This window comes from Triticum urartu, chromosome 4, assembly GCF_003073215.2.
Source record: "Triticum urartu cultivar G1812 chromosome 4, Tu2.1, whole genome shotgun sequence".
NCBI lineage: Eukaryota > Viridiplantae > Streptophyta > Magnoliopsida > Poales > Poaceae > Triticum > Triticum urartu.
This window is the reverse complement of record NC_053025.1, coordinates 5,496,256-5,505,859: the sequence shown is the minus strand read 5'-3', so window position 1 is coordinate 5,505,859 and position 9,604 is coordinate 5,496,256.

Genomic DNA, 9,604 nt, shown 5'->3' with positions numbered 1-9,604 from the left:
GCCCTGGAGGCTGCACCCGCATCGGCTCCGACCCTTAGTTCGGAGCCAACCGCGCCGATCGAGGATGGGCGGTTGGACACCACCTCGGGGGCTGTGATCCCAACTGCGGTTGAGCCGAACACCAGCCCCGTACTCTGCGAGACTCGTGACTCCACGGAGCCGGATTCTTCTCCGGACTCCGAGCCCTTCGCGCCCCTGCCGATCGAATCCGATTGGGCGCCGATCATGGAGTTCACGGCCGCGGACGTCTTTCAGCACTCGCCTTTTGGCGATATCCTGAAGTCACTGAAGTCTCTCTCTTTATCAGGAGAGCCCTGGCCGGACTACGGTCAGCAAGGTTGGGGTACGGATGATGAAGAAATTCAAAACCCACCCACCACCCACTTTGTAGCCACTGTCGATGACTTAACCGACATGCTCGACTTCGACTCCGAAGACATCGATGATATGGACGCCGATGAAGGAGATGATAAAGAACCAGCGCCTACCAGGCCCTGGAAAGCCACCTCGTCATATGACATATACATGGTGGACACCCCAAAAGAGGGAGAGGGCGACAGAACAGCGGAGGATGACCCCTCCAAGAAACAGCCCAAGCGCCGGCGTCAGCGGCGCCGCTCAAAATCCCGCCAACACAAAAATGGTGATTCCAGCACGGGAGGTAATAATACTCCAGAGAGTGCCGAAGAAAACCCCCTCCAGCAAGGTTTAGCACAGGAGGATGGAGAAACCAGCCCTCATGAGAGAGCAGCAGACAAAGAGGTCGAGGACAATAATTATATGCCTCCCTTCGAAGACGAGGCAAGCCTCGACGACGACGAATTCATCGTTCCAGAGGATCCCGTTGAGCAAAAGTGTTTCCAACGCACGCTTATAGCCACGGCAAGAAGCCTCAAGAAAAAACAGCAACAGCTCCGAGCTGATCAAGATTTGCTGGTTGACAGATGGACCGAAGTCCTTGCGGCCGAAGAGCATAAACTCGAACGCCCCTCCAAGAGTTACCGAAAGCGCAGGTTGTTACCCCAATTAGAGGAGGAAGCACTTGATGGGGCCAAACGGCCACCTCATGGCCACGACAGAGAGGCCTCCCGGCCCTCCACTCAAGCCGCACCCCGTACCAAGGCACGGGAATATGCGCCGGACTTACGAGACATGTTGGAGGACAAGGCAAGGCAAACATGATCGATCTACGGATCGCGTGGGCACCCCACGGCTCGAGACGGTAACCGTCACGCCGGCCACAAATTCGGCAGGGCCGAACACAGTAGACAAAACTCATTGGAGCTACGTCATGATATCGCCCAGTACAGAGGCGCCGCACACCCACTGTGCTTTACAGACGAAATAATGGATCATCAAATCCCCGAGGGTTTCAAACCCGTAAAAATCAAATCATATTATGGCACAACAGACCCTGCGGTATGGATCGAGGATAATCTCCTTCATATCCACATGGCCCACGGCGACAATTTTCACGCCATCAAATACCTCCCACTCAAGCTTAAAGGACCAGCTCGGCATTGGCTCACTAGCTTGCCAATAGGGTGAATCAGTTGTTGGGAGGACCCGGAAGCCGCATTCCTCGACAATTTCCAGGGCACTTATGTGCGACCCCCAGACGCCGATGACCTAAGTCACGTAATCCAGCAGCCAGAGGAATCGGCCAGGCAATTCTGGACACGGTTCCTAACAAAGAAAAATCAAATAGTCGACTGTCCGGACGCTGAGGCCCTAGCAGCCTTCAAGCACAATATCCGTGACGAGTGGCTGGCCCGGCACCTTGGACAGGAAAAGCCGAAATCTATGGCAGCACTCACGACACTCATGACCCGCTTTTGCGGGAGAAGACAGCTGGCTTGCTCGTAGCAACAATATGACCAAGAACCCTGGTAAGTTCGGACACCAGGGACATTAGTGGCAGGTCGCGTCGCAACAAGCAGAAGCGCCGCATTAACGGCGACAATGCTGAGGATACGACAGTTAATGCCGGATTCAGAGGCTCTAAATCCGGTCAGCGGAAAAAGCCATTCAAAAGGAATCCTAGGGGCCCGTCCAGCTTGGACCGAATACTCGACCGCTTGTGCCAAATACATGGCACCCCCGAAAAGCCGGCCAATCACACCAACAGGGATTGTTGGGTGTTCAAGCAGGCAAGGCAAGTTAAGCGCCGACAATGAAGACAAGGGGCTGCATAGTGATGACGACGAGGAGCCCCGGCCGCCGAACAACAATGGACAGAAGGGTTTCCCCCCACAAGTGCGGACGGTGAACATGATATACGCCACCCACGTCCCAAAAAGGGAGCGGAAGCGCGCGTTAAGGGACGTATACGCGGTAGAGCCAGTCGCCCCAAAGTTCAACCCATGGTCCTCCTGCCCGATCACCTTTGATCGAAGAGACCATCCCACTAGCATCCGTCATGGCGGATTTGCCGCATTGGTTCTAGACCCAATTATTGACGGATTTCATCTCACTAGAGTCCTCATGGACGGCGGCAGCAGCCTAAACCTGCTTTACCCGGATACAGTGCGAAAAATGGGCATCGATCCCTCGAGGATTAAGCCCACCAAAATGACCTTTAGAGGCGTAATACCAGGTGTAGAGGCCAACTGTACAGGCTCAGTCACACTTGAAGTGGTCTTCGGATCCCCGGATAATTTCTGAAGCGAGGAATTGGTCTTCGACATAGTCCCATTCCGCAGTGGCTATCATGCACTGCTCGGACGAACCACATTCACCAAATTCAATGCGGTACTGCACTACGCATACCTTAAGCTCAAGATGCCAGGCCCTCGTGGAGTAATTACGGTCAATGGAAACACCGAACGCTCCCTTCGAACGGAGGAGCACACGGCGGCCCTTGCAGCGGAAGTACAAAGCAGCCTCTCCAGGCAGTTCTCCAGTCCGGCCATTAAACGTCCGAACACCGTCAAGCGCGCCCGGAGTAACCTACAACAAGACCGCCTGGCACGTTCCGAGCATGCGTAGCAATGCGGCCCCAACCCCAACCCTAGCAAAAAGGCGACGCCAGTACTTCGCGTACATAATTACGCTCTAGAAATACCATGGGCATAGGGGGAGGGGCACCATCACGGCACGCCCAAAACACGGCTTAAACGGCACCAAGGGCTGCCGATTTTTTACTTTTCTCTTACTTCCAGGACTCTACTTTTCGGAAGGCCTGTTCGATAGTTCAATTGCTGCACAAACGATGCAAGAACCAGGGAAGCAGACAAGCCATGCCGCATTACGGAAATCCCAGGTGGTCTCTATCACGAGCAGTATACCTGTTTTGCATACTATTCCGCAACTTGCCCCTGGAGGAGACATGTTAAATAGTCCAACTTTTCGTTTATCGCATTACTTGTATCGTTCTACTTTGATCACAGCTATTTCTAATAAAAAATGCATAGCTTTTTTCTATTTTTGCACTATCTTTTTATAAATAAATGTTCCTTAACGACATGTTGCACCCGTACAACTTGGTACGGCCAAAATACGCCAGGGGCTTTTAGCACCCCTCAGTATGGTGTGAGAAGTCCGAACACTTCCACAAGTGCGGCACCCCGAACTTATAGCATTATATGCATCGGCTCCGAATCATGTCTTGGGTCAATAGTTGGGTTTGCCCGGCTCCTATGTTTTGGTGCCTTACGTTCCGCTATATCGGCTAAGGTAGCACTAGGAGAACCACTGCGATTGTGCCCCAGTTGAGCTGGGCCGAGCACCTCAGTGGAGAAAGCTAAAACTGACTGTCATGATGAAGCGAGAGCTGGTCGCTGTTCGAGAGGTTTTTTCGAGTCCCTAAAGACTTATGCCGCTTAGGGCGACGAGTCGGCTCTGTCCGGCCAAGGCGTGGATAGCGCCCCGAACTCGGTCTTCCGAATACTAGGGGCTTCGCTGAAATTTAAAATTATAGAATTCTATGGCTAAGTGAGAGTGTTCACGCATTATAGTCCGATTGCCTTGTTCGTCGGGCTGAGCGCCTCCCTCGAAGGACCCAAACATGGGAAAAAGAGCGCTCAGATTTATCCCCGAACACCCCAACACTAGTGGCAAGGGGGCAGAAGCCGACGACTCGCCATCTCTCAGTATTGATACACAGCCGCACAGAAGGTAATATTTTAAATTCAAGCAGCATTTCTCAGCGCATTTGAACAAGTTTTCAGCGCGCAGGACAAAAACGAGCAAGTTTTACTCAAAAATTACATCCCTAGTACATTCATCAGCCACAAGGCGGGCACCCTTCAGAACATCCTTATAGTAATTTTCGGGCTTGCGATGCTCTTTCCCCGCTGGTGGCCCGTCCTTCACAAGCTTCTCCGCATCCAACCTGCCCCAGTGCACCTTAGCACGGGCAAAGGCCCTACGGGCACCTTCAATACAGACGGAGCGCTTGATGACTTCGAGCCTTGGACATGCCTTCACCAGCCGCCGCACCAGCCCGAAATAGCTCCCAGGCAGAGCCTCTCCAGGCCATAGCCGAACTAGGAGGCCCTTCATGGCCTGTTCGGCTGCCTTGTGGAGCTCGACCAGTTGCTTCAGCTGGTCGCTCAGGGGCACGGGGTGTCCAGCCTCAGCATACTGAGACAAGAACACCTTCTCCGTCGAGCTGCCCTCCTCGGCTCGATAGAATGCGGCGGCATCGGATACACTCCGAGGAAGATCTGCAAATGCCCCTGGAGAGCTCCGGATTCGGGTAAGTATCAAGTAACTGACGTTTATGTGTTTACTTTGCATAAATAATGCCTTACCCACCGCTATTTTCTTCACCTCATCCTACTCCTGGAGGGTCTTCTGGGATTCGGCCTTGGCAGACTTGGCATTTTCAATATCCGCCGCGAGCTCGGACGCTCGCGTCTTCGAGTCAAGCTCCAAACTCTCATGTTTCTTCATGAGAACCTGGAGCTCTTGCCGCACCTTGCCAACCTCGGCCTCATACCTCTCCTGCTCGGTGCGCTCCGCGGCCGCACTCTTCTCGGCCTCGAGCAGCGCTTGCTTAAGGGTCGCCACCTCAGATGTGGCCCCTATAATAGCCATGTTAATTCTGTCATTTCTTGCAATTGCACCTTTTTATATACATATTCAAACAAGGTATTTCTTACCTCCCTTCTCCTCGAGCTGCTTCTTGGCACGCCCGAGCTCTTGCTCGGACTTCTCGAGGCTCTGCTTCAGCGTGTCCACTTCCGCAGTGAGTACGACGGACGCCAGCAGAGAAGCCTGCACATGCATATTGACTCCTTTTGTTAGACTCCTGTGAATTTTTTGATCCTCTACTCGGCTTTTCTTCCCGAGCGCCCAACAGAGCATCAGGGGCTACTGTCTATGCGGTAATATTATTTACACATTATTTACTTACCTCAAAGCCTGTCAAAAGGCTAGTACAAGCTTCAGTCAGTCCGCTCTTGGCGGACTGAACCTTCTGGACCACCGCACTCATAATAGCGCGGTGCTCCTCGTCGATGGAGGCGCCTTGGAGCGCCTCCAACATATTATCCGGCGCCTCCGGGTGGACGGGGGTTGCCGGCACGGTGGACTTGCTCCTCTTGGAAGGAGGTCCCCCGCCGGACTCCGGAACCCTTGAAGGTTCCGGAGCGGTGTCCGGCCTAGAGCCGGACTTGGAGCCCTGGGGGGTTTCATCCCCTTTACTCCTGGAGTCCAGGAGGTCGCCTTGCGGCGCCTCCGAGACCACCTCCTCCCTGCTTGGAACCTGTTGGGACAACACCTCGGTGTCGTCCATAGGGCGGGGGGAGGAAGCCGTCGGAAGCGAGTTCACATCCGACGAGTCCAGTGAGCCGCTCGACGACGTGTCGAGCCGGTCTTTGGGTGGGCTGCTTAAGCATATTCGACATAAGGGAAAGCTATGCAATAAACGAATACTATGAATTACTCCAATATCCGGATACTTACGATTTTTCCAGGGGCTTGGCCTTGGGCTTCCACTCCTCTTCGCCGTCGTCGGCGTCGTTGGAGTAGTCCGGAGGAAGGGTTTTCCCCTTCTTGGACCCTCCGGCCTCCTCCGAGAGGGCAGCCTTCCTTTTCTTCTCTCCTCCCGCTGGAAGGGGAGAGGTCTCTTCTTCTTCCTCCTCGTCTTCATGAGAGGAAGGCGCTTCGGAACCGTCGGATGACGAATCCGACACCTCCTGGCACCGGTCACTCTTTCGAGTCCCCGTGGCCCTTTTCGTGGCCTTCTTCTCCGGCACCACATAGGGCGCCGGAACCAGCAGCTTCGCCAAGCGAGCGTCCACTAGGCCTTCGGGCAAAGGAGCCGGACAGTTGATCTGTCCGGACGTCACCTCCCAATCCTATCAAAGATAAGGGAACTTAGATCCCACATAGAGTCAAACTATGAGAAACTAATACCCTGTAAAAGGACAAAAACAGCTTATTGCATGAGCGTGATGCTGAGTACTGAATCCGCGATCCTCGGTAGCGGATGCGGGAGCCTCGGCGCCTTTGAAAAGCATCCTCCAGGCATCTTCGTACATCGTGTCGAAGAGCCTGTTTAGAGTTTGATGCTGCGCCGGGTCGAACTCCCATAGGTTGAAGGCCCGTTGTTGGCACGGGAGGATCAGGCGGATGAGCATAACCTGGACTACGTTGACAAGCTTGAGCTTCTTGTCCACCAGGGTTTGGATGCATGTTTGGAGTCCGATCAGCTCTCCTTTTTTACCCCAAGACAGGCCTGTCTCCTTCCAGGAGGTGAGCCGCGTAGGGGGGCCGGATCGAAACTCAGGGGGTGCGACCCATTTAGCGTCGCGCGGCTCGGTGACGTAAAACCACCATGATTGCCACCCCTTCAGGGTCTCCACAAAGGAGCCCTCGAGCTACAGGACGTTGGCCATCTTGCCAACCATGGCACCGCCGCACTCCGCCTGGCTGCCGCGCACCACCTTTGGCTTGACGTTGAAAGTCTTAAGCCATAGGCCGAAATGGGGCGGATGCGGAGGAACGCCTCGCACACGACGATAAATGCCGAGATGTTGAGGACGAAGTTCGGGGCCAGATCATGGAAATCCAGGCCATAGTAGAACATGAGCCCTCGGACAAATGGATGCAGAGGGAAGCCCAGTCTGCGGAAGAAATGGGGGAGGAATACCACCCTCTCATGGGGCCTAGGTGTGGGGATGAGCTGCCCCTTTTTGGGAAGCCGGTGTGCGATGTCGCTAGCCAGATATCCGGCCTTCCTCAGCTTTTTGATGTGTCCCTCCGTGACGGAGGAGACCATCCACTTGCCTCCCGCTCCGGACATGACTGGAGAAGGTTGAGGTGGTAGTGCGGACTTGGGCGCTGGAGCTCGAGTGCGCAAGAATGGATAGACAAAGGAGGAAGAAGGCGTGGGTGAAAAGGTGGATCCTTATCCCCTTATATGGCTGGACGCAACTACATGTCCCCACCAGCCTGGTAAAACTCGCTTATCTCCAAGCGCCGTAATCAAAGGCGCGGTTGGGTTACCCACGCCCGTATTGATAAGAATCCCGGAATAAGGGGACATGATCTCTACTTTGACAAGACGTGCCAAGGAAACGGCCTCGCATAACGCGCTGAGGTGGGATAATGAAACAACTCGGATAAAAGCTTGGCCGTGGTGTGTCGCACTACGGAATACGCCAGCAGATTAGATTTGTGTAAATATTATTCTCTCTATGGCAATATGTGGAAACTTATTTTGCAGAGCCGGACACTATCTTTGTGTTCAAAATCTTCTATGAAGTATTTGGAGGAGGAACCCGCCTTGCAATGCCGAAGACAAACTGCGCGCCGGACTCGTCGTCATTGAAGCCTGGTTCAGGGGCTACTGAGGGAGTCCTGGATTAGGGGGTGTTCGGATAGCCGAACTATACCTTCAGTCGGACTCCTGGACTATGAAGATGCAAGATTGAAGACTCCGTCCCGTGTCCGGAAGGGACTTTCCTTGGCGTGGAAGGCAAGCTTGGCGATACGGATGTTCAGATCTCCTACCATTGTAACCGACTCTATGTAACCCTAACCCTCTCCGGTGTCTATATAAACCATGGGGTTTTAGTCCGTAGGACAACATACACATCAACAATCATACCATAGGCTAGCTTCTAGGGTTTAGCCTCTCTGATCTCGTGGTAGATCTACTCTTGTACTACCCATATCATCAATATTAATCAAGCAGGACATAGGGTTTTACCTCCATCGAGAGGGCCCGAACTTGGGTAAAACTTCGTGTCCCTTGCCTCCTGTTACCATCCGGCCTAGACGCACAGTTCGGGACCCCCTACCCGAGATCCGCCGGTTTTGACACCGACAGGGAGTTTGATATTTACAGGAAAAGTCGACCCCTAAAAATGAATATCTTCGACTGAAGATTTTGGTATTTCTGAAGACTTTCATGAATACTTTGAAAGTGAAGAAACTGGTGTGTCCGTGAAGACTTGATATTCATGCGAGGAATATGAAGCTTGAAGACCTTCATTTTCATAGTTTTGTTTTTCTCTTTCTTGAGTCATAGGAAACACCGTACTGTTAAAGGGGGTCGAGGAAATACTAAGGAAAAATTTCCATGTGATGCTCAACTCAAAATCCTACACCTACCAATCCCTTCGAGTGAAGCCATTGGAAAGTCAATTTCTTCAGTGATAGAGACGAAGTTCTTCTGGTCTCTGAGGAATTTGTCCTGACTGAGGAGTTAGGAATTCGCCAGTGCGGATTGCCTACACAGTGAGGAACATGATAGCCCTGAGGATTTTGCTACTCAAAATTCCGACCATTGCTGTGCTATGCGCCAGCTGTCCCAAAATATCTATCCACCTAACGGTCATATCATTGAAGGGCATTTATGTCTTATCATGTCGGGCTGTTCCCTAGGCTATAAATAGCAGCCCACTACAACCACTAGCTGGTTGGCTGCTCCGAGAGAAACTGCCACTTGTCATTTGAGAGCAACCCATCCTCTGAGGACTTTGAGCGAAAATCATCAAGTGAGGAAAAACCAAAAACCCAAACACCTACAAACCCCAAGTGATTGAGCATCACTGAAGAGATTGATCCTGAGTGGATCAGACGCTTGTTACCTTTGAAGACTGTGCTTCTTTCAGACGGTTAGACGTCATGGTCTAGAGCATCCAAGAGGAATTGTGGATCGCCGAGTGACCGAGTTTGTGAAGGTTTGGAAGTCGCCTGATGACTTACCACGAGTGATTGGACGAGGTCTGTTTGACCTTAGTTCAAGGAGAATACGGTGAGGGCTGGGTGTCTTGGACTAAGTGTCCTTGACTGGGTGTCCGGGACTGTGTGTCCTCGAGTTTAAATACTCAGCCGCTCCAACCAGACGTACAACTGAGACAGTAGTTGGAACTGGTCTACCAAATCATTGTCTTCACCAAGCTTACTGGTTCTATTTCCTTAACTCTTTCATTTCCTCATAACTGTGTTGTGTTTCTGTTCATATCTGTGTTTGAAGGCTTTGACTGAAGACTTTCTCAATTTCCTCAGTTCAATTTCTTCAGTCTGTTTGTCTTCATCCTGTGTTATCCTGTGATTACGCTTCCTGTACTCTGTGCCTGTCTTCATTTCATCATGATGCCTATGCTTGTATTCTGTTATGTTTACTTTTGAGTACTCATTCCACTGC